Raw genomic sequence first — 26,971 nt, forward strand, 5'->3', positions numbered from 1 at the left:
CTTATTGAACCCATATTTTGGATTATTCTGCTGTAGAATTCTTCAGAATCCTTTTACACATAGCCATGGTTAGAATATTTGTTTCCACCCAAAATTCATGTTTAAATCCTGACGCTCAATGTGATGGTAGTAGGAGGTGGCACCTTTGGAATTTAATTAGTTCATAAGGATGCAGCCTTCATGAATAGGATTAGTGCCCTCATAGAAGGCCCCAAAAACCTATCTCATCCCTTTTATCACATAAATACATAGCAAGAACCAACTGTTTATGAGGAATAGGCTCTCACTAGCCAACGAATCTTATATCACCTTAATCTTCAACTTGAAGCCTCCAGAATTGAGAAATAAATTTCTGCTTTTTATATGTCATCAGTCTATTATATTTGTTATAGCAGCCTGAACGGACTAAGACATTCGTACAGTCAAACTAAAGGAGAATTGATTGATTGATTCATTAGGAAATTTTTTTTTTTTTTGGTTTGGTAAACTATTTTTTTTTTAATTGCATTTTAGGTTTTGGGGTACATGTGATGAACATGCAAGATTGTTGCATAGGTACACACATGGCAGTGTGGTTTGCTGCCTTCCGTCCCCTCACCTGTATCTGTCATTAGGAAAATATTTATCGAATACCTCCATAAAAAATTTCAGATGTTTGAATAATTCCACAAAGCATAATCACAGGAGACTTTTTAAAAGGCAAAGTGTCATGATCAGAAAGAGCAATAAAATACAGGCAAACATTGAGAAGTCACAAATAGCCAACTACAAATCTCCAGTGTCTTTATTCTGACATTGACCATCAAGGCCTCTGCAAAGGATTTTGGCTTTGGGAGATATTAAAAGAAAAGTTCCCACTGGTGTGGTGATTTTTATTCCTTTTTGATCATGTAGAGATTCCAAGTTGTCTACTAGGTACGCCAGTTTAAAATTATGGGTAATCCAGCACTTTGGGAAGCCGAGGCAGGTGGATCACGAGGTCAAGAGATCGAGACCATCCTGGTCAACATGGTGAAAACCCGTCTCTACTAAAAATACAAAAAAGTTAGCTGGGCATGGTGGCGCATGCCTGTAATCCCAGCTACTCAGGAGGCTGAAGCAGGAGAATTGCCTGAACCCAGGAGGCGGAGGTTGCGGTGAGCCGAGATTGTGCCATTGTACTCCAGCCTGGGTGAAAAGAGTGAAACTCCGTCTCAAAAAAAAAAAAAAAAAAAAAAAAAAAAAAAAAAAAAAAAAATTATGGGTAATCAAAGAGTACCATGGTGTACCATGGTGTTTCAAACTTTAGATAGCCACTGGGATGGTTAATTTTATGTGTTAACTTTACTGAGGATCATAAAGCTCACCACCCTTGACTTGGCTACAGACAAACCCAGATAGGTATTCAGGAGACCCCAGTGATACCCAGCTGTACATCAAGTCTAGTCTACACACCTACAATGTGCAAGGCCCTCTTCTAAACCTAAGTAGTACCAAATTAAAAAAAAAATCGAATTTCCTTGTCTACCTGTAATAAACAAAATAAATAGGTTAAATAAATAAATACTTAGTATTAGGCAAGATAGTGATAACGCCATAGAGAATGATGAAAAAGACTACACGCACACACACAGAATGTACAGGCTATGTGTGTGTGTGTGTGTGTGTGTGTGTGTGTGTGTGTGTGTATTATAGAATACTACTCATCCTTTAAAAAATAAAATGTTATATTTTGCAACAACATGGATGGCATAGCAAGCCATTATCCTAAGTGAAATAACTCAGAAGCAGAAAATAAAAAATCTTATGTTCTTATTTATAAGTGGGAGTTCAACAATGAGTACACTTGGCCATATAGAGTGGAACGATAGACATGAGAGACTCCAAAAGGTGGGAGGGTGGGATGAGGGTGAGGGATGAACTATTAGCTATTGGGCACAATGTACAATATTTGGGCAATGGGTACACTAAAAGCCCGGATTTCAACACTATGCAATATATCCATGTAAACAAATAGCATTAGTACCACCAAATCTATAAAAAGGAAAAGTAAGATATTTAAAGTACACACACACACACACACACACACACACACACACACGCAAACGAGAGAGAGAGAGAGAGAGAGAGAGAGAGAGAGAGAGAGAGCGCGATTCAGTGGCCAGAAAGACATAATTTGCAAGAAGCAAATAAAAATATAAAGGAGTTGAGAGGGTATGCTTTGCGTCTGGGGAAGAACGTTCCAGACTGAGGAAAGAGCAAGCTTAATTCCACCGAGACGGAGCATCTTAACTTGTTCCATATACTGGGAACCAGTATAGCCAGCAGAGCATGTACAATTGAGCAAGTAGGAGCTGAAGTGAAACAGACCACTGGAGGCAGATTACATAGGACCTTTGCAGGCGCTTGTAAAGATCTGTATCTCCTTTGAGTGAGATGGGAGACTACTAGAAGCTTTTGAGCAGGAGAGTTTTATAACACACTGACCAGTAAGCTGATATAGTATGCACCTGAAGTAAAATTAAACAAAAACAAAAACAAAAACAAAAACTCTAACCCCAAACAAGCCCCACCCACCCCCAAAATAAATGAATAAAGCAATAAAGCAAGGCAGAATAATTTTTGTGGAAACTACACCAATAATTCAGGTAATAGATAATGCTGACGTGTACTCGGGTTTTCACAATCTACATTATATATTTCAAAAACAATATAGACAATCTAGCCCTAAAGTACGTCCAGGGGAGTTTCAAACTTTAAACAGCACAGTATTCATCACAAGCAGCGTATCTCACCCTTATCTTGGCCAAGGGTCAGAAGCAGACTCTAGAGATAATCACAGAGTTGTCACTGTCAGTTACGAGATAGCTCTTTCTTATACAGTTCAATTTCCTGATTTGGGGCCAAGGATTTTTAATTGTAAATTGCTCGATACTATCCTATTTCTGCACGTTTTGCTCCATTTATAAAACACAAAAATTGAAAGAAAAAAATATCAAAATACCAGCTTTGCTTATACTCCAATGAGATTTTATTTTAAAGAAATATTTCAGTTAATTAACTAATCTAACACAAAATTGTGTAAAATAATACATAATCTTGAGAACTATATTACCCTTTCTAACTGATTTTTTTTTCTACGTTTTTCTATTCACTGTTCTCACTGTTCTGCTCTTCTCTTAGTGGTTTTTCTTTCTTTCTTTCTTTTTCTATTCAAAAGTGACATTTTATTTTACATAGAAAGCAGCAATAAAATATTCCATTTTCTTTAGGATAGTAGGATAGGTCTAAAGGATTTAGAGGAGAAAAAAATAGTGTTTATATATTGGATGTCAACTGAAGAGTTAGTAGACACCAAGTAAGTGAGAGGAAAAGGATATATCATCAGTATATTTAGGATGATGTCAACAAAAATTATTTACTGTTTCATTGATTAACTTTACTTTTCCTTTACTGAAAAAATCAGCTGTCAGTCCGTTTTTCAACAACTCAATGACTTTAAGTCTTTCTCCAAAAGGTAAAAAATGTCATACAGGTGCATAATTGGCCACCAACTGAGATCACTTTATTCAGATAATTGGCTTTTTCATTCTTTCAAATCCTCAACAATATTGACATTCAAATGAACAGAGTGAGTAATTTTCTAGGGCCGTATTTTACCCTCCACCCATGTAGAAAAAAAAAAGAATTTAGGCATAATTTAGACCAAAGGGGCCTGGTATACAATAGGTAAGTAAGACATATTTTGAGTAAATTAATAATTAAAGACTTTTCCATAGCTTGGACAATTTGTGAATTAACTACGTCACTAGTAGCCCTAAAATACAACCTCAATTATGTACTATATTTTCAATAACATACCTGGTATTATATTTTATATATGTGTATCACAATTTGTTTTGCTATTGAAGAAAAAACTTTAGATATAATTCTTATTATAAATTTGTTCTTGGATCCATTGTCTAGAACTTGACAAATGAGTAATTCCTTTTTATGCTGGTTCTGTAAGACACAGCACCCCCTTGCTTTATTTGTACATTAAATGAAAAAAAAAATGGAATTAGATTCTTCCATCCATGGGTGAATTTCTACTTGGAATTTCTAATTCCAAATCACAGATTAGGAATTTTTTAAATAATTAAAGTTAATTAAAACAGTTTAATTTTGACTGGAAAGGCCAACCACTGCATGGAATTCATGAAAGTAATGCTCTAATTAGTTACTTGTATATTATTAGTTATATAGTAAATTTCTTAAGGATAAGACTTCTACTGAGTGTTGACCTTCCAGCCGTGCACCGATCCAGGCCCAAAACAGCACTTGATACATATGAAAAGAAATTAATGTTTTTGAGTAATCCTCAAGCAAATACCAAGGGACTATTTGTCAATTGTCACCTCGAAAATATTTTTGATTAAGAGAAAATATAAAATCATTTTCTACCTCCACCAACCAGAACTGTCTTAAGCATAAAAAAAATTATTAAAACTGAATTTAAAAATTGTGACTATCAAAGCATTCCAATTGATGAAGCAATACAACATTAATTATATTAAAACATTTCTTAAGTAGATATAATATTCTTATCATGTTATATTACAAACTAATTCAAAAATTATCCTCTAGAACACACGTGTTTGAAAAATAAGAGCAATATTAGGTAATATAAGATGTTTAAAGGGAGTTTTAAGAAGCATCTTGAGCCACATGAAAGGAGATAATTTTACACTAACTCATATATAATGAGTTTGGTTCAATTATTTTGTTTCTGTAATAATCTCTTCATTCAAACATATAATGCTGTAACTTCTTACAAAGCAGGGACTAGTAAAGACATTATTTAAAAATTCATTTTTCAAGTTTTAAATATCTAAATAAACAGTTATTTATTTCAGTACTGCCTAGAGTTGTCGCTTTATATTCTATAGGCCTAGAGTATTAATTGATCAAATATTGTTAACTCTCTAACACTTTTCAATTTCTTTATTCCGTTTTAAATATATACACGTGTATAATGCATAAATATATATTCTGATACTGAAATTTATCTGTAATATGTTAAAATACTATACTCAAACATTTTCTTATAATTCTAATTTATTTCTCGAAGTCAGTTATTTATTTATTTATTTATTTATTTATTTATTTATTTATTTTGAGAAGGAGTCTTGCGCTCTCACCCAGGCTGGAGTGTAGTAGAATTAGCTTGTCTCAATGCAGCCTCCACCTCCCAGGTTCAAGTGATTCTCCTCCCTCAGCCTCCTTAGTAGCTGGGATTACAGTCACATGCTAATACGCCTGACTTAATTTTTATATTTTTAGTAGAGACTATATTTTGCCATGTTGGCCAGGCTGGTCTTGAACTCCTGACCTCAGGTGATCCACCCACCTTGGACTCTCAAAATTATGGGATTGCAGGGTAAGACATAGCTACAGCTATATTATATCTGGATTTATTATTTATATTTTTATAAGTAGAAGGAAATTATAAGAATGGAAATTTCCAGGCAAAAGTAACTTTCACATTACATGCTACTACTCTACTTAAAATAATATATTTCAGCATTTTTGTGGAAAGATATACAATAGAAACATATTAATATCTTATATGGTAATTTCCATTTTTGTATGTGTTATATATTTATACTAAGAAATAATATTAATTTTGATAAGAGTATGTTTATAGATACTACTTGCTTTATTTGTATTCTTTGTCAATCAATATATTCCTTAGGCACATATAATATTATTGAAAGAGGAAAATAAAAGAATGAGATTAGAATGGTAAGCAGGATGAAAAGGAGGAAAGAAGGAAAGAAAGAAAACTAACAGGTCAGTAGATAAAATGCTAGTTATGCCAAAATAAGTATATTTTAAAATTAAAATTAGAAAAGAGCTAGGTGCAGTGGCTCATACGTGTAATACCAGTACTTTGGGAGGCCAAGACAGGAGGCTTATGAGATCAAGAGTTCGAGATGCACTTGGCCAACATGGCGAAACTCTGTATCTACTAAAAATACAAAAAATTTAGCTGTGTGTGATGGTGCATACCTGGAATCTCACCTTCTCTGGAGGCAGATGCAGGAGAATTCCTTCAACCCAAAAGACAGAGGTTGCAGTTAGCCGAGCTCCTGCCACTGAACTCCAGTCTAGGCTATGGTGCAAGACTTTGTCTCAAAATAAATAAATAAATAAATAAATAAGTAAATAAATAAATAAAAATAATAATAGCAAAAAAAGAAAAGAAAAGAAATAACATCATGAAGCCCTTGTGAACAAGCACAGTTTTCTTAATTTAGGAGTGTGTGAATTTAACACCTAGTTATACATGGCATAGAAGGTTATACGTGAAACATCCATAAAAATTATTTCACATTCCCATGTATTGCACATGCGTGTGTGTGTATTTATATACCATAGTTTAAATTGTATGTGAAGCACTTTTCATGTTAACTCCAAATTTAATTTTATGATCATCTCATAAAGAGTTCTGACATTTTTTTTCTGAAATGTATGAGTATGTGAAATTTGGAAAAGGGGGATGCAATTGTAAGTAAAGAGAGATGTCAATTTTTTTTCTTTTTTAAAAATTTATTCTTTTATTTTTATTAAAATAAAAAAGACACTTTTTTCCTAAGACAGAGTCTCACTCTGTCACACAGGCTATAGTGCAGTGGTGTGATCACGGCCTCAAGCAATCCGTGAACTCCTGGGCTCAAGAAATCCTTCCTTATCAACCCCTCAACTAGCTAGGACTACAGGAGCATGCCACTCCGCCTGGCTGATTTTTCTATCTTTTGTATAGATAGGGTCCTGCCATATTGCCCAGCCTGCTCTTAACTCCTAGGCTCAACCAATCCTCCCAGCTCAGCCTCCTAAAGTGCTGAGATTACAGGAGTGAGTCAAGGCATCCAACAAAAAACATAGTAGTGATGGTTGCACAACCATGTGCACAGACTTAATACCACTGAATTGTACACCTAACAATTGTTAAAATGGTAAATTTTATATTATACATTTTACCACAGTAAAATAAAAAATTTTAAAAGAGATAAGTAGCAGAAGCTGAATCACTGGAAGCAATATTTAACCAAAATGCGGTAAACAGGAGCAGAGAGCTTTGTTCTACAGATTCCCATATCCATGTATGTCTGTTAATTTTAATTTTAGTTTTATATATAATTTTCTTGTGAAAAATTTGGACATAATCTTGACTAAACTTAAAATTTGATTGTTATCATACCAGACTGTGGAGAAGCATGAGATATCAAGTGTGGAGGGGCAACCAATATTCAACCAAACATCAAGCAAGTTAAACCATAGAAGCCTAAAATTTTTCTGCACCAAATCTGATATTATTTTTTTCAACTGTATAAAAATTGAAAAGTCATGATCTGTAATGTTTATTTCTCACACTACATCAAGTGACAGTTGTGCCACAAATCAAGTGTATGAATTATGATTAACATTATTCTTTCAAACATTCAAAGAATGAATGAAATCCAAAGAAAAGTCTAGAAAAATCAAATGTTAGAATATTCAGACTTTTTTGAAAAACCGGAGTTGAAAGTTAAGTTCAAAAAAAAAGTAATCTATGATAGACTGGACAGGGAAAATGTGGCACATATATACCACGGAATATTATGCAGTCATCAAAAACGATGAGTTCGTGTCCTTTGTAGGGACATGGATGAACCTGGAAACCATCATTCTCAGCAAACTGACACAAGAGCAGAAAATCAAACACCACATGTTCTCACTCATAAGCAGGTTTTGAACAATGAGAACACACGGGCACAGGGAGGGGAGCACTACACACTGAGGTCTGTTGGGGGGAAATAGAAGAAGGACAGCAGTGGGTGGGGAGTTGGGGAGAGATAGCATGGGGAGAAATGCCAGATATAGGTGATAGAGAGGAAGGCAGCAAATCACACTGCCACATGTTTACCTATGCAACAGTCTTGCATGTTCTTCACCTGTACCCCAAAACCTAAAATGAAATTAGAAAAAAATAAAAAAGTAAAAGCAATATTCTATTCACCACAAGGCACAGTTTCTAACACAATAGGCACTGGCATATTTTTTATTGTTATCATTCAAAAAGGAGTGAAAAATAGATATTTTAAAATAATAATGTCAGTTTTAAGTGAATAAATTTGAGATATCTATGCAAACAAATTCAACAAAGGCAAAAGGGGAGTAAATGTCAATGATTTGAATGAGAATAACCATGATGTATCAAGAATTATTTTAGAATAATTGTACAGAACAAAGAAAAAGAGTATTTAAGTGGAGATATATGAAATAGATATGTAGGCATTAATTACAACTTGTTTCACAACAATAGAGAATTATTTACTGACCTGAATATTATCTTTCTTTCTTTCTCACAAATAAGTTTAGCTACATTTTAATGAGATAAACCAAACACCTTTGGATTTTTTTTGTCATGAAATTATCTCTCAAATGTTAAAATGTTACTAAAAATAAATTTACTTTTTCTCTATAGACATGGGCTTTTTCAAATTTATTTTGTTTGGCAAATCAAAACAGTTTTGTAAAATTATTCACACCTAAAATCTAGAACAGATAATCACATCAAATTAATTCACAATACAGCAATGAAGATACTCTTTAATAGTTACAGATGATTTAACACTTGCCTTTTTATTAGCAAGGAAACACTTGGTCTGTGCATGAGTAGCAATGGCCATATGCGTTTGTAATTAATTACAAATTACCCACTCAACTGGTTTTACCTGGAACAGCTGTTTTTTTTTTCTTTTTTTTTTTTCTCTCTAAAGCTAATGTTTAAACATTCTTTGAAATGTTCATTAATTCTGTAGCCATATGTACATTCGGATTTTTGTAATGCGATAATTTAATTATAAATGAAAATTTATCCTTTGATAATCATCATAAGCATTAACATTTAACCAATAAAACATGAACTCTTACACATAATTGCTATGATTCCTGTTATTTAACAGTAGGAAGATTTCATGTCTATTACACTTCTGGTTCTCCCAGGGTTTGTAGACTTGTTAGGTACATTAATCAGAGAATATAATGACAGCAAAGCCAAACTTGAGATGAAATATTTGCCTTAATATATTTCAATGTATTTTTTCCTTAATAATATGATCCTGTACAGCTGATACAATTCCATGATGCATGTTACTAGACATAAAATTCCTCAGTTATTATTAAAAGAGAAACTAAAAAAGAATATTTTTCAAAAGGAGAGAGAGAGTCAGAGACACAGGGAGATTCGATAAGGTTGAATAAGATCAAAGGTAGAAGAGAGGTACATGCAGAGTGATAGCCCTAAAAATACCTCAAAGCAACATGATGGGCTTCTAGTAGAACCCAGAAAGTAGCAAGTAGTAAAAGCTTCCTCTGTCAACAGTATGTAGGCTTTCAAGGTGTAGGCTTTTAACATGTACTGATAAAAAATACGCATATGTAATAATAAAATCAGCATACATTTTACCTTTCAAATTTTCACAGCAATGAATCTAACATCTTATTTAATTATAAATCCTAGCCCTTGTCTTTCATAAAATATATCATATTATAAGGAAGAAATTATCTTATACACTTTTATTACAAACCAAAAATATAGAAAATACTTTTTCCATTAAATACATCTAAATAGGTAAGGAAACAAACTAGAACTTACAATAGAGTATTACATGCAATGTCTATGTATAATAGTGATATACACATATAGGCATACACATATATCTGTACCACAAACACTCATATATATGGTTCAAATGCCTTATCAGTACAATGAAAACTGAGTATGTGGAAAGTCTTCTTGACTAAGAAATAATTATTTTAAGATAAATATATATTAAAATATGAGGATTTCTTTGAAAAATACTAACCTAGTTGAAATGTTCTTTTTTTTTTTTTTTTTTTTTTTTTCTTCTTTTCATTGTTCTTTAGGTTCTGAGGTACATGTGCAGATCATGCAGGATTGCTGCATAGGTACACACATGTGGTTTGCTGCCTCCATTCCCCCGTGACCTACAGCTGGCATTTCTCCTGATTTTATCCCTCCCCAACCTCCCCGCCCTTCCGTTGTCCCTCCCTTCCCCCCACAACAGATCCCAGTGTGTGATGCTCCCCTCCCTGTGTCCATGTGTTCTCATTGTTCAACATCTACCTATGAGCAAAACATGTGGTATTTAATTTTCTGTTCTTGTGTCAGTTTGCTGAAAATGATGGTTTCCAGGTTCATCCATGTACTTACAAAGGACACAAACTCATCGTTTTTTTATGGCTGCATATTTCATGGTGTGTATGTACCATATTTACCTTGTCCAGTCTATCGCTGATGGGCACTTGGGTTGGGTCCAGGTCTTTGCTATTGTGAACAGTGCCACTATGAACATATGTGTGCACGTGTCTTTATAACAGAATGATTTATAATCCTTTGGGTATATACCTAGTAATGGGATTGCTAGGTCAAATGGAATTTCTATTTCTAGGTCCTTGAGGAAGCACCTCACTGTCTTCCACAAAGGTTGAACTAGTTTGCACTCCCATCAACAGTGTAAAAGTGTTTCCATTTCTCCACATCCTCTCCAGTATCTGTTGTCTCCAGATTTTTTAATGATCACCATTCTAACTGTCAAGAGGTGAATTGCTCTTATCTATGTGCTTTAAATATAAAATACAGAAGCAGCATTATTGTGTCATTCTACATTTTTATTGATTTTGCTCTATAGCATTCGATGATGACATGAGTGTATTCATCTCATATTTCAAAATTAGAAACAAATCACATTAATAATGAAAAGAGACATTTTATAGATAACACTACATATCTAAATGAACTTATGAGCATAAAATACTCATATTCTGTAATAATTTTAAATGGCTTCAGGACAATACCTGAGATTTAGATTAAATTAATTATATCAATGTTGAACAATAATCACTTCAAACCTAATTACTTTATTAAAATGGATAGAATCTCTTTAAATATATAGTTTTTGATAAATAAGACAAAAAATTCGGATGTTTCACAAAAATATAGTTGCATTAAATAGTCTCTCATAAAAAATGTACAAGTGCTTCTAACTTATAACATTTTTCTATATTTATATACTTTTATTATTTGAATAAGGGAATTTAGAGCCAAATAATTATAAAGACAGCGATATTTCCTATATCTCTTACAAGCATCAGGTATATTACAGACTATTGATTTTTCATTCTATCATTGTATATATTATTTTGTTTTACTAATTCTCCATATGAGAAACAGATGCTTAGTGATATTTTTAGTTGGATGATTAGTATGTAGCAGATATCAAAGTTAGGATACATATCTTAAACCAAGCATTTTCATCTTTAACTTTTCTTTAAAATGCTTCTTGTATCAGAATTTTATAGTTCAAATTTCTCTTAAAATTACATGTTCAATGCAAAAGTATGTTCTATAATGGCTGTGATAAAGATTCTGTGTGTGTGTGTGTGTGTGTGTGTGTGTGTGGGTCTGGGTGTGGGTGTGTATGAAGAAACAGACATCACACAGTTATATCTTGGACAAGAGTCTGAAATGAACACCAAAAGAAATATAGGTCAAAGCAGGTAAAGTCAGGGTCAAAGACACTAAAGGAGAAAAAAACAAAACCTCATTTAAAAGAGCACATAGAACAATGTGTCTTAGAGTATAGAATGGTGAAATTAGCAATACATAAATATTGCCAACTCTGCAAAAGCTGTTCAAATTGCAAAAGTGGAAACCAGAATATTATAGGTTCAACATCAAATGGTGATAAATAAATCTTGTTGGGCACACTGAGAGGTTTTGCAATGTATCCAAGCAATTGTTAAAAAAAGAGAAAGAAACCCTTCTTTGTTTTGATTTTGTTGGTTTAAAGTCTGTTTTATCAGAGACTAGTATCGGAAACCCTGATTTTTTTTTTCTTCTTTCCATTTGCTTGGTAAATATTCCCCTATCCCTTTATTTTGAGCCTATGTATGTCTTTGTATGTGAAATGGGTCTCCTGAATACAGCACACCAATGGGTCTTGACTCTTTAACCAATTTGCCAGCCTATGTCTTTTAATTGGGGCACTTAGCCCATTTACATGTAAGGCTAATATTGTTATGTGTGAATTTGACCCTGCCATTATGATTCTAGCTGGTTATTCTTCCCATTAGATGATGCAGTTTCTTCATAGCATCGATGGTCTTTACAATATGAAATTCCAGGTTGAAAATTATTTTTCTTTATGAATGTTGAATATTGGCCCCAACTCTCTTCTGGCTTGTAAGGTTTCTGGTGAGAGATCTGCTGTTAGTCTGATGGACTTCTCATTGTGGGTAACCCAAAGCAAAACAAACAAACAAACAAACAAAAAAAAAACGCAGGGGTTGCAATCCTAGTATCTGATAAATAGACTTTAAACCAACAAAGGTCAAAACAGACAAAGAAGGGAATTATATAATAGTAAAGGGATCAATGCAACAAGAAGAGCTAATGATCTTAAATATATATGTACCCAATACAGGATCACCCAGATTCATAAAACAAGTTCATAAAGACCTACTAAGAAACTTAGACTCCAACACAATAATAGTAGAAGACTTTAACACTCCACTATCAATATTAAACAGATCAACAAGACAGAAAATTAACAAGGGTATCCAGCACTTGAACACAGATCAGGACCAAGCAGACCTAATAGATATCTACAGAACTCTCTACCCTAAATAAACACGCATTCTCCGCAACACCATATTTCACTTTTTCTAAAACAGACCACTTAATTGGAAGTAAAACACTCCTCAGCAAGTACTAAAGAATGAAAATCATAACGAACAGTCTCTCAGACCACAGTTCACCCAAATCAGAACTCAGAATTAAGAAACCTACAAAAAAACTGAACAACTACCTTGAAACTAAACAACCTGCTCCTGAATGACTACTGGATAAATTATAAAATGAAGGCAGAAATAAAGGTGTTCTTTAAAACCAATGAGAACAAAAACACAATGTAACAAAATCTCTACATCTTCTCCTTTAGGTAAAAACGAAAGGTCTAAAAATGGCACCCTAATGTCACAATTAAAAGAACTAGAGGAGAAAGAACAAAAAAATTCAAAAACTAGCAGAAGACAATAAATAACTAAGATCAGAGCAGAACTGAAGAAGATAGAGACACAAAAACCCTTCCAAAAAATCAGTAAATACAGAAGCTGGTTATTTGAAAAGATCAACAAAACAGATAGACCACTAGCCAGACTAATAAAAATGAAAAGAGAGAAGAAACAAATAGATACAATAAAACCTGAAAAAGGGGAGATCACCAGTGATTCCACAGAAATACACACTACAAACAGAGAATATTATAAACACCTTTATGCAAATAAACTGGAATCTAGAAGAAATTGAGATATCCCTGGACATTTACACCCACTCAAGACTAAACCAGAAAGAAGTAGAAACTCTGAATAGAATAATAACAAGGTCTGACAGCAATTAATAGCCTACCAACCAAAAAAAGTCCATGACCAGACGGATTCACAGCCAAATTCTACCAGAAGTACAAAGAGGAGCTGGTAGCATTCCTCCTGAAACTATTCCAAACAATAGAAAAGAGGGAATCCCCTCTAACTCATCTTACAAGGCCAACTTTATCCTAATACCAACACCTGGCAGAGACACAACCAAAAAAGAAAATTTCAGACCAATATCCCTGATGGACATCAATTCAAAAATCCTCAATAAAATACTGAAAAACCAAATTCAACAGCACGTCTGAGAGCTTATCCATCATGATCAAGTCAGCTTCATCCCTGGAATACAACGCTGTTTCAACATAAGCAAATCAATAAATGTGATTCATCACATAAACAGAAGAAAAGACCAAAAAAAACCACATGATTGTCTCAATAGATACAGAGAAAGCCTTCAACAAGATTCAACAACAAGTTATACTAAAGCCTCTCAATAAATTACGTATTGATGGAGCATATCTCAAAATAATAAGAGCATTTATGACAAACCCACAGTGAATATCATACTGAATGGGCAAAAATTGGAAGCATTCCCTTTGAAAACTTGCACAAGACAAGGATGCCCTCTCTCATCACTCCTGTTCAACACAGTATTGGAAGTTAGGCAATCAGGCAAGAAAACAAATGAAGGGTATAAAATTAGGTAAAGAGAAAGCCAAATTGTCTCTGTTTGAAGACGACATGGTTGTATACTTAGAAGACCCCATTGTCTCAGCCCAGAATCTCTTTAAGCTGATAACTTCAGCAAAGTCTCAGGATACAAAATCAATGTGGAAAAATCACAGCATTCCTACACACTAATAACAGACAGGGAGTCAAATCATGAGTGAACTCCCATTCATAACTAATACAAATAAAATTAAATGCCTAGGAATACAGGTTATAAGAGTTGTGAAGGACCTCTTCAAGGAGAACTACAACCCACTGCTCAAGGAAATAAGAGAGGACACAACAAATGGAAAAAAACATTCCATGTTCATGGTTAGGAAGAATTTATATCATAAAAATGGCCAGATTGCCCAAAGTGATTTATAGATTCAGTGTTATCACTATTAAGCTACCACTGACTTTCTTCACAGAATTGGAAAAAAAACAGCAGCAAAATAAATAAATAAATAAATAAATAAATAAATAAATAAAATAAAATAAAATAAAAGCTGGAGACATTGTACTACCTGACTTCAAATTATACTACCAGGACACAGTAATTAAAACAGCATGATACCGGTACCAACAGAGACATATAGATCAATGGAACAGAATAGAGGTTTCAAAAATAATGCCACACATCTACAACCATCTGATCTTTGACAAACATGATGAAAACAAACATGGGGAAAGAATTTCCTGTTTAATAAATGGTGTTGGCAAGACTGGCGAACCATAGGCAGAAGGCTGAAACTGGATCCTTTCTTTACACTTTATACAAAAATTCACTCCAGATGAATTAAAGATTTAACCATAAGACCTAACACCATAAAAACCCTAGAAGAAAACCTAGAAGGCAGTACCATTGAGTACATAGGCATGGACAAGTTCTTCATGACTAAAACACCAAAAGCAATGGCACAAAAGCCAAAATAGACAAATGGTAACTAATAAAACTAAAGAGCTTCTGCAAAGCAAAAGACAGTATCATCAGAGTGAACAGGCAACCTACAGAATGGGAAAAAATTTTTGTGATTTATTCATCTGACAAAGGGCTAATATCCAGAATTGACAAAGAACTTAAACAAATTTACAAGGGAAAGACAAACAACCTCATCAAAAGTGGGTGAAAGATATGAACAAACACTTCTCAAAAGAAGACATTTATGCAGTCAACAAAAATATGAAAAAAAAATACTCATCATCACCGGTCATTAGAGAAATGCAAATCAAAACCATATTGAGATACCATCTCACAACAGTTAGAACGACAATCATTAAAAAGTCAGGAGACAATAGATGCTGAAGAGTATGCAAAGGAGTAGGAATGATTTTATACTTTTGGTGAGAGTTTAAATTAGTTCAACCATTGTGGAAGACATAGTGGCGATTCCTCAAGGATCTAGAACTAGAAATATCATTTGACTCAGAAACCCCATCAATGGATATACACCCAAAGGACTATAAATCACTCTACAATAAAGGCACATGCATATATATGTTTGTTGTGACACTGTTCACAATAGTAAATACTTGGAACCAACCAAAATGCCCATCGATGATAGACTGAATAAAGAAAATGTGGCACATATATACCATAGAATACTATGAGCCATAAAAGAAGGATGAGTTCATGTCCTTTGCAGGGACGTGGATGAAGCTGGAAACCATCATTCTCAGCAAGCTAACACAAGAACAGAAAACCAAACACCTCATGTTCCCGCTCATAAATGGGAGTTGAACAATGAGAACACATGGACACAGGAAAGGGAACATCACACACCGGCAACTCAGTGGGTGGGGACTAGGGGCAGACATTAGGAGAAATATATAATGTAGATGATGGGGTGATGGGTGCAGCGCACCACCATAGTACGTGTGTACCTATGTCACAAACCTGCACGTTCTGCACACATATCCCTGAACTTAAAATATAATAATTTTTTAAAAAGAGAGAAAGAAGAATGGCAAGAGAAGGGTTAACATTGTTGTCTAACTTTATTTTGCTGGAAGTACCAGAAAGGCAATATTAAGAGAAAGACAAAAGACACAAGATTCAAAGTGTATAAGGTTTCCATAAAATTAAGAAAATGTTTAGAGGGGAAAAAAAGAAATATGAAAACCAAAGATAAATAATGTTTTAAATATAGAGGAAGTAGGGTGAAGGTGATTCTGTAACAGCCTTGAATCTCCTTTAGAATGGAAAAGAAGTGGTTAAGGTTATCTGAAACCACCTTCTTAAGGACACAGGTAGTTATCATTTTCAAGAGGTTACTTTCATAAGTTTTAATTAATGCAGAGTAAACATGGGACATAAAACAGAAAACAACAGTAAATCATGTGGTAGAGTATTCAAAGGGGAAAGAATGTGATGCTGAGGTAATAAGATAACACAGTGACACGACGTTGGTATGAAATATGATTCTCTGAAAACCAGGTATTTTGGTATTTTATGCGCATTTGGGTAGTTATTGTCTATAATCTTCAGAGAGCAAGTATATTAATCTCAACTCCATCTTCCTTCAGAGATGTGCTACTTATTATAAATGAGCAGTCTTCCTCTAATAGAGACACAAAGAAACTCAGGTATCATTTAAGAGAAGAAAAAAAAATCTGTTCAATGTTAATGGTAAAATTTAATTTCATTGTTTTCATCAATATTTATAATATTGCTTCTACCTGAAGAACTTCCGTTAATATTTTATAAAGTACTTATCTGCTGGTCATGAATTTCTTTTTCTTTTTAATTTTAGAAGCTATAAATACTTTTATATAAGTTGCCATATTCATCTTAGTTATAATAATATTTTAATTTTATTATCTACAATTTCATTCATTGCTTATTTTTATAATAAATGTATGTATTTTATAACTGGTTTTACTGTATATTTTTAGTCACATTCACAAACTTAGGTAAACTACGCATACATATATACATGAAAATATGCATATATTTATATATTATATGCATATATACTAGTATATAAATATGTGAACCACCCAGGTTTTTGGTGTATGAATACAGATACAGATATATCTTCTCTCATTAGCTTGTGGAGTGAAATAACATAACATTACATTTTACAGAATTGCTATTTTTTTTTTCAACAGAAAATGTTAATACAAGCTATATGTAATCTGCACATCTTTGGGCCAATCAAAATTCATTACAACTAAATAAATGTAGAAATAAATGTTCTCCAAATAGCCCATAATTTATATTATTATTCTCTAAAATATCTGGACTTAGATATAAAATCTAAAACTATTAAAAAAAAAAAAAAACAGCCGGGCGTGGTGGCTCAAGCCTGTAATCCCAGCACTTTGGGAGGCAGAGGCGGGTGGATCACGAGGTCGAGAGATCGAGACCATCCTGATCAACATGGTGAAACCCCGTCTCTACTAAAAATATAAAAAATTAGCTGGGCATGGTGGCACGTGCCTGTAATCCCAGCTACTCAGGAGGCTGAGGCAGGAGAATTGCTTGAACCCAGGAGGCGGAGGTTGCGGTGAGCCAAGATCGTGCCATTGCACTCCAGCCTGGGTAACAAGAGTGAAACTCCATCTCAAAAAAAAAAAAAAAAAAAAAAAAAAAAAAAAAAAAAAAAAAAAAAACTCTACAAGAAAATAGGAAATACTGTTCTGAATGTAGCCCATGGAAAAGATTTCATGACAAAGACTCCAAAAGCAATTGCAAGAGAAGTAAAAATTTACAAGTTAGACCTAATTAAATTAAAGAGCTCTGAACAGAAAAAAAAAAAGTATCAACAGAGTAAACAGACAACCTAGAGAATGAGAAAAATATTTGCAAACTCTGCAGCCCATAAAGGCCTACTATCCAGAATCTGTAAGGAACTTAAACAAATCAACAAATGTAAAACAAATAATTTTATTACAAAATGGGCAAAGGACATAAGCAGACTCTTCTCAAAAGCAAAGGTATATTCAGCCAACAAGCATATGAAAAAGTACTCAACATCACCAATCATTAGAAAAATGCAAATCAAAGCCACAATGAAATACCATCTTTCACCATTCAGAATGGCTATTATAGAAATGTCAAAAAATCACAGATGTTGTCAAGGTTTACAAAAGAAAGAAAACACTTATACACTGCTGGAGGGAATGTAAATTAGTTTAGCCACTGTAGAAAGCAGTTTGGAGATTTCTCAAATAACTTACAAAAGAGCTATTATTTAACCCAGCAGTCCCACAAGTGACTATATACCCAAAGGACTATATGTCATTTTACCATAAAAATGCATGCATGTATATGTTCATTGCAGCACCATCATTCATTATAGCAAAGATACGGAATCAACCTAGTCCCATCAGCTGTGGACTAGAATAAAGAAAATGTGGTATGTATACATCATGGAATACTACAGCCTTAAAAATAGAATGGAATTATGTTTTCTCCATCCACTTTAAATGGATGGAGTTGAAGGCTATTATTCTCAGTGAATTAACGTAGGAACAGAAACCTGATTACTGCATGTACTTATTTCTAAGTGAGAGCTAAACAGAGAGTGCACATGGACACAAAGAAGGGAACAACTGACATTGGGGTCTACTTGAAGGTGGAGAGGAGGAGTGGGGGGAAGATTTAAAAACTACTTATTGGGTACTATGCTTATTATATGGACAAAATAATTTGTTCACCAAACCCCAACAACACACAATTTACCCATGTAACAAATATGCACATATACCCTCTGAACATAAAATAAAAGTTAAAAGAAAAAGAAAGTTCCAAAATGTAGTTTAAAATAATTTTTAATTAAAAATAAATACATTTTTATCAATAAAACTACATAAAGCCATTGAAGCAAATATTTTCTTCTAGGAACTATCAATTAGTTAATGTTCCTATAGGAGAATTATCGTCTAAAATAATTACAATTTTTCAATTAAAATTAACATTGTCAGCTATAATAGATATAATACATTGTCATGTTTGAACATTCTAAACAGAAAAAATTCAAGAAATTATATGTTTTAAAGGAGAAAATTGTGTGCCCCAAATGATGTGTGACTGTATATGATAGTGGAGTAATTATTTTAAAATTTCTTCTAAGTTATGATATATTATTTTACCTGGGTTTTTTAAATGCTATCACGATTAAAATAATATTTAGTGAAAGACAATATGAATACTTAAAGAACATGAACTGCACCTTCACTTAAGTAACTAAAACACAATTATGAAAGAAAATATATGTAAACATTGATCAATTATAAAAAGCAAAATGTCAAGTGATATGTGAGTTCTTCTGTCTGGCTTGTCAGTCATATGACAAATAATCATTTCAGGCCCATGTTATTTTCTATTTTGCAATTTTTTTCTTTTTTTTTTTTTTTTTTTTTTTTTGATTTGGAGTTTCGCTTTTGTTACCCAGGCTGGAGGGCAATGGCGCGATCTCTGCTCACCGCAACCTCCGCCTCCTGGGTTCAGGCAATTCTCCTGCCTCAGCCTCCTGAGTAGCTGGGATTACAGGCACGCACCACCATGCCCAGCTAGTTTTTTGTATTTTTAGTAGAGACGGGGTTTCACCATGTTGACCAAGATGGTCTCGATCTCTTGACCTTGTGATCCACCCGCCTCGGCCTCCCAAAGTGCTGTGATTACAGGCTTTAGCCACCGCGCCCGGCAATTTTGCAATTTTTTAAGCATTTCTAATTTTACTTTGAGACTTAAAAAACTATTATCACTAGAACAAACTTGAAGAAAAATATACATACAAGGTACAGCCAAATAACGTACATGTTTTTAGGCATTTTGCCATTCCCTTTGTTAAACAAAAAATGCTAAAAGAGTTTTAAGCATTACATAAAATTAGTCTAGTAAAAAAATGAGTACTTTTATTTCAACTAACAGCTGTTCATATATATATTTCAGATTCAGTCCTAAGTGGATTCAAAGTATAGTAATACATGTTAAAATGACATTATGAATCTGAAATGCATTTTAATTCAAAAGTTTCTATATTAAATGTTTCTTTTTATAAAGAAAAATATGTCAAACTGCATCAAATATCTTGCTATCTTTTTATATCCAGTAAATGCCTTTTTAAATGCTAACAACATAAAAAATCATAATCAAACATATTGTTAGTGTTAAAAGATTTGCAGGCTTAAGAAACACGCTATAAAGCATTTATTTTCCTCTTTCCACCCTTCAAAAGTTCAGGACTCTTTTTTTCTGTAATACAATAACATTTGTGCTGTGCCTTTATATAAGCCCTCATCACATTGTTTTGGTATTATGGTGCCACTACTATGCTGTACTGTATTCATATAAGATTTGGTAGCTATCTGTATATATGGTGTCTTATTTTTCTTTTTATTCTTCCTAAATAATGTGTTTGAGTAAACAATGATGTTTTCATATTAATATTATTGTTGATTATTCTGCAATTTTTTTCTAATATATATCTATAGAGTGATATATAAAAAGTGAAAAAAGCAGATATCAAACTGACATAAGCTTTTTTTAATAATTTCTTTTAATAATTTATATTTTGCCTTTTATTTTTAGATAAAAAATATGTCTGGTATTAATATCTTACTTTGTTTTAGTAAGAGACAAGGGTTTCGATTAATTTTTATTTTTATATATTTTCCCATCTCACTTTGCTGAGAATGATGCTTTCCGGTTTCATCCATGCTCCAGCGAAGAACATGAATTCATCTTTTTTTTTTTTTTTTTTTTTTTTTTGAGACAGAGTATCACTCTATTGCTAGGCACCAGGCTGGACTGCAGTGGCACAATCTCGGCTTACTGGAACCTCCGCCTCTAGGGTTCAAGCAATTCTCCTGCCTCAGCCTCCTACAGGTGCACGCCACCATACCCAGCTAATTTTTCTATTTTTAGTAGAGACGAGGTTTCACCATGTTGGCCAGGATTGTCTCGATCTCTTCATCTTGTGATCTGCCCACCTCAGCCTCCCAAAGTGCTGGAATTACAGGCTTAAGCCACCACACCCTGTTCTGAATTCATCCTTTTTTATGGCTGCATAGTATTCCATGGTGTATATGTGTCACATTTTCTTTGTCCGGTCTATCATTGATAGGCATTTGGGTTGGTTCCAAGTCTTTGCTCTTGTGAACAGTGCTGCAATTAACATATGTGTGAATGTATATTCAGTCATTCAGGTTATCTCCTCATGAGGGAGACTCTTCCTGAATAAAAATGATGAAAAAAAAAAAAAAAAAAGAAACTTATTTGCCACAGAATTGTCTTAGGACCCTATTTATTAAGACTAATTTATTTCATTCTATATCCAAACTTGCGTGTTCAGTTTTCAGTATTTTTCTTCTGTTTCATTGATCTTTTTGTCTCTATTTATGGCAATAGCATATTTTTTATGGTTTTGTAAAAATCTTTGAAATTAGTTATTGTGAGCCATTTGCTATTGGTGTTTTTCACATTTAACAGTTGTAAATCCTCTACATCTCCATATAATTACAGAATAAACTGGAAATATATATATATATATATATATATATATATACACACATATATATATTTAATTTTACTTACACTTTTATGTTTCCACTAAAAGTCCATTCCACATTTCATGTGAAGGATAAATTAACTATTGTAGTAAGCCATTGAGGTTTTATGTCATTGTTATTACAGCATACTTTAGATTAAACTGAAAAATAAACAAACCTTAACACAAAGACTTTCCCTCCAACATGACTTCCTTGAAAATGTAATTTAAAATAGCAATTCTAGTCACCCTTGACTTCATAATCCTTTTAAAATGTTAGCTCAGGTCATCAATGAAAAAAAAATTCAAAATTTATTTCAGCGAAAATTATTTATCTCTATAATAGAATTATAGGGGTAAAGAAAAAATTTCCTTTTATTCCACTGAAGGTTTACTAAAAATCAAACTGGAAAAGAATCATCAACTGAGAAAAGGCATATCAATGTATTTGGTCATAGTCTTACATGCCATAGAAGTTTTCAGAATGAAGACCCAAAGATATAAGAGAAATTGTCCATTTTAAAGCTTAGGTTCAATGAAGAATGGATGGTCTTGTAGAACTGTGATTGAACACAAGGGTTATGTTTTCATAATCTATTAGACTGAAAGAGGAAGCCCCAAAAGGCCTGTCTGTCCAGAATCTTCAATGCAGCCTTCCGTCCTTCTGGCTATGGGACAGGAATCTTTCTGAAATGAGGGTCTTATGACCTACAGTCAAACAAAGTAGGTCAGATAATTTCCTTATGGCTGATTTTTACACAGGACAGCAAGAGAAAGAGTAATTTTATTAGGTTTTACAGCCATATATGGGTAAAAAGTGTTCTGGTTTCTATGATTAACCATGAGGAAGAGAGCTTCTAGTTTCTATGGCTTGACTCCGGGGAAAATAAGAGTGAGAGACAGGAGGGCATGAGAAAGTCAGAGAGAAACTTTTTCTTCCGAGGCTGTTTCTGAAGCCTTTATTTTAGTGTATTGTTTTCTGCCCCCCAACAGAATGAGAGCCAGTGGAGTAGGTTGTGACTGGTTGCATGATAGTCTGGAGCCTGATAAAAATTAGCACTTAAATACATATTCAAATAAAACGTTGTGCCATCCTCAACACATTCTACTTTAGATAAAGTGTATCAATTAGATTAAATCCTTTAGAGAATGCATAATGCGAAACGAAGCACTCTTCTTTAACTGCAGATGGATGGTATACACATCTTTAGGCATACCTACATTCATATGTCTAAAGAGAGATAAATACATATTTTATGACAGCTGATCATTAATTTGCTCATTCATAAAATATTTTGTCACCCACCAAACTGTGAAAGTTTATACATAAAATACAGAACAATAGTGCATACTCAATAAATTTGCTTATAATCAAATAAGGAAATAAGTTATATATATATATATATATATATATATATATATATATATATTTTTTTTTTTCCTAAAAACCAAAGGGTAAGTGTCACAGGAATAATCCTATGTGCAATAAGAGTAAAGACAATAAAAAGTCAATAATTTCAAATGTTTTTTAGTTTTTACACTGAGTGAGAAGTCCACTGCATGAGCAACAAAGAATCTTTGATGAGTTTTTAAAAATCAGGTTCAGTGCACTTGTAAGGGTAGAAGTTACTACCATTTTATTGAGAAATGCAATGGAGATGTATAAAATTGTAGACTTGGACTGTGAAAACCCAAATGACAATACCAGTTTTGATAAGAAAATAAAGCTTTGCTAGAGGAAAATATCAAAAAGCCTATATATAATATATACATATATTTATAATGTAAATTCTTATTTAAAACATTCTCAGTTAATAGTATATGTCTACCTCCCTGGTTTATAAATTTAGCTTTCATCCATAGTTTTCTTTTTTAACAATTTGGGGAAATGCATAGATAGATTCACATTGAAAACATTATTTTTAAATTAAAACAATTTTTCTACAAAGCTTTATAAATAAATGGAAGACCATGTTCTTAGTAGGACACTGTGTGTGTGTGTGTGTGTGTGTGTGTGTGTGTGTGTGTATGTGTGTGTGTGTGTGTGTGTATATGAGTGTGTGTGTATATGTGTGTGTGTGTGTGTGTGTGTGTGCGTGTGTGTGTGTGTTTCCATTAGGCAGCAGCCATATTCTGAATACCTTTTCCTTCTCGAAGTTATGTTTGTCTTTCCTGAGTTTCATCCCACAGTGACTTGTACCACTGAAACTTTATATTGCTTCTTCAGCTCTTCTCAGTCAACACATAGTCAGTTTCACACTTTCCAAAAGCCTCTTTGCTTTATCACAGAAACATTATGTTGTCAATGACTAGTGATTCTCTTGTTACCTCTGAGAAGAAACGTATTTTATTCCAGTATGACTTCATGTTTGCTATAACTTTTTAGTAATGTTAATGACTTTAGGAATAATAATAGTAACTGTTTTAAGAGTGTATGTATTATAGAAGAAGACCTGTAGATTTGAAGTATAAATCTAATATAATTGTTTGTCTTACCTTACATCAAAAAAGATGTCATATAAACATCAAGAGAATATTTGCTCTTTTAAATTCCATCTGTCAAGTATTGAAGACTGTTCCTTTTGAACTAGCCCACTCAGGCAAAAATTTTAAAAAACAATAATTTAAAATATATGAACAAAGTCTTTGAGAAACATGGGATTATGTAAAGCAACCAAACTTTGAATTATTAGCATTCATAAGAGAGGGCAAGACAACATAAACAATCTGAAAAACATATTTGATAGAACAACTCAAGAATGTTTTTCAAATTTTGCTAGATAGGTAGACATCAAGATTAAACATATCCAGAGAACACCTGTGAGAAATTGTAGAAAATAAACATCACCAAAACATACAGTATTTGCACTGCACAAAGTCAATTTAAAAAACATCAGATTACATTCAAGTGGAACCCCAACAAGCCAACAGTGGACTCCTCAGCAAAAGCCATAGAAGCCACAATAAATGGGGAGCAATTTTTTGGCACTCTGAAAGAAAATAAATTCCAAACAAGAACTTCATGTCTTGTCAAAAAAAAAAAAAAAAAAAAAGCTTCGAAAGTGAAGAAATGCAAATCTTTTGCAGACAAGAAATTGCTAAAAGAATTTGTTACCACTACCCCACCTTACAAGAGGTCTTTAAAAGAGTTCTAAATTGAATAATTCAAAAAAAAAAAAAAAGAAGAATCAATACCTGCCGCTACAAAAACATGCTGAAGTGCATAATCCATTGACTCTCTCAAGCGGCTATACAACAGAAACTACGAAACAACCAGTTGACAGCTTCATCATAGGATCAAAAGCTTACATATCAATGTTAACCTTGAACATAAAGAGTCTAAATGCCTTCACTTAAAAGGCACAGAGTGGCAAGTTGAAAAAAAAAAAAAATGAGTTCCATTCATCTTCTGTCTTAAAGAGATACATCTCAAGTGTAACGGAACCCAGAGGCTCAAAGTAAAGGAGAGAGAAAAATTTAACACAAAAACAGAACACAAAAGAGAGCAAGAGTCCCTATTATTATATCAGATAAAACAAAATTTAAAAATACAATGATAAAATAGGACAAAGAAAGGTATTACATAATGATAAAGAGCTTAAATCAACGAGAAGATTTAACTGTCCCAAAAATATATACACCTAACATGGGAACAATCCAATTTATTAAACAAGTACTTTCAGAGTTAGGAAAATACTTAAACGACCATGCAATAATAGTAGGTGACTTCAGTACTCCACTGACAGGATTAGCTAGATCACCAAGTCAGCAAACTAACGAAGAAACTCCGGACTTAAATTAGACACTCTACCAATTAGATGGAACACATATCTACAGAAGACTCTTCCCTCAACCACAGAATATATACCCCTCTCATGTATACATGGAATATACTCTAAAATTGATGACATCCTCTGTCCTAAAGCAAATCTGAATACATCCAAGAAAACTGAAATAATATCAAGCATAGTCTCAGACCATAGATAAATAAAAGTAGAACACAATATCAATAAATTATCTCAAAACCATAAATCATATGGAAATTAAACAACGTGTTCCTGAATGACTTTTAGATAAACAATGATATTAAGGTAGAAAACAAATAATTCTTTAAAATAAGAAAAACAGAGGAAAAAAGTGACGAAAAGTGTAAAACGCAAGGTGGCGGAGGTAGAGCGGAAACAGCAGCGGACCTTCCGGAAGTTCACCCACCGCGGCCTGGGCCTGGACCAGCGGCTGGACGTGTCCTACGAGCAACTGATGCAGTTGCACAGCGCGCGCCTTCGGCAGCGGCTGAACCCGGGCCTTCGGCAGCGGCTGAACCCGGGCCTTCGGCGGAAGCAGCACTCGCCGCTGAAACGCCTGCACAAAGCCGAGAAGGAGGCGCCGCCCATGGAGAAGCCGGAAGTGGTGAAGACGCACCTGCGAGACATGATCATCCTGCCCGAGATGGCGGGTAGCATGGTGGGCGTCTACAACGGCAAGACTTCCAACCAAGTGGAGATCAAGCGGGAGATGATCGGCCACTACCTGGGCGAGTTCTCCATCACCTACAAGCCCGTGAAGCACGGCCGGCCGGGCATCGGGGCCACTCACTCCTCCCGCTTCGTCCCCCTCAAGTAGTGGCTCTGCTAATAAAGGCACACAGATCTCAAAAAAAAAAAAAAAAAAAAAAAAAAAAAAATCAGCAAAATCAGTGCTGAGGAAAGTTTATAGCATGAAATGCTTGTATCAAGAAGATAGAAACATCTCAAATTGATGACCTAACATCACACCTAGAGAAACTAGAAAAATAAGAACAAACTAAACTCAGAGTTAGAAGAAGAAGAAAAAAAAAAAATGACTGAAATTAGAGCAGAACAGAATAAAATTAAGATCCAAAAATCTATATAAAGGATTGATAAAACCAAAAGTTGATTTTTTGAAAGGATAAACAAGATCAGTATACTACTAGCTAGATTAACAAAGAAAAAATGGGAGAAGATCCAAATAAGCATAATCAGAAATGACAACGTTTACATGATCATTATTCCCCCAGAAATACAAAAGATAATAACATACTATTATGAACTCCTTTATGTACACAAACTTGAAAATCTAGAGGAATGGATAAATTCCTAAAAACACATCCCTTCCCAATAATGAGAAAAGTGGAGATGAAAAATCCTGAGCAGACCAAAATTGAGTTTGTAATACAAAACCAACCAATCGTTAAGAGCCCTAGACCTGATGAATTCATAACCAAGTACTACTAGACATACGAAGAATAGCTGGTAGCAATATTGTTGAAACTATTCAAAAAAATT

General features: G+C 33.6%; 1 pseudogene; it reads left to right on the top strand.

Annotated features, from left to right (window-relative positions):
- LOC120365039 (small ribosomal subunit protein uS19 pseudogene) overlaps positions 1-26,336 on the top strand; it is a 40,764-nt pseudogene extending 14,428 nt beyond the window's left edge.
- Positions 26,337-26,971: the final 635 nt, after the last annotated feature.

This window comes from Saimiri boliviensis, chromosome 1 (assembly GCF_048565385.1).
Source record: "Saimiri boliviensis isolate mSaiBol1 chromosome 1, mSaiBol1.pri, whole genome shotgun sequence".
Classification (NCBI taxonomy): domain Eukaryota; kingdom Metazoa; phylum Chordata; class Mammalia; order Primates; family Cebidae; genus Saimiri; species Saimiri boliviensis.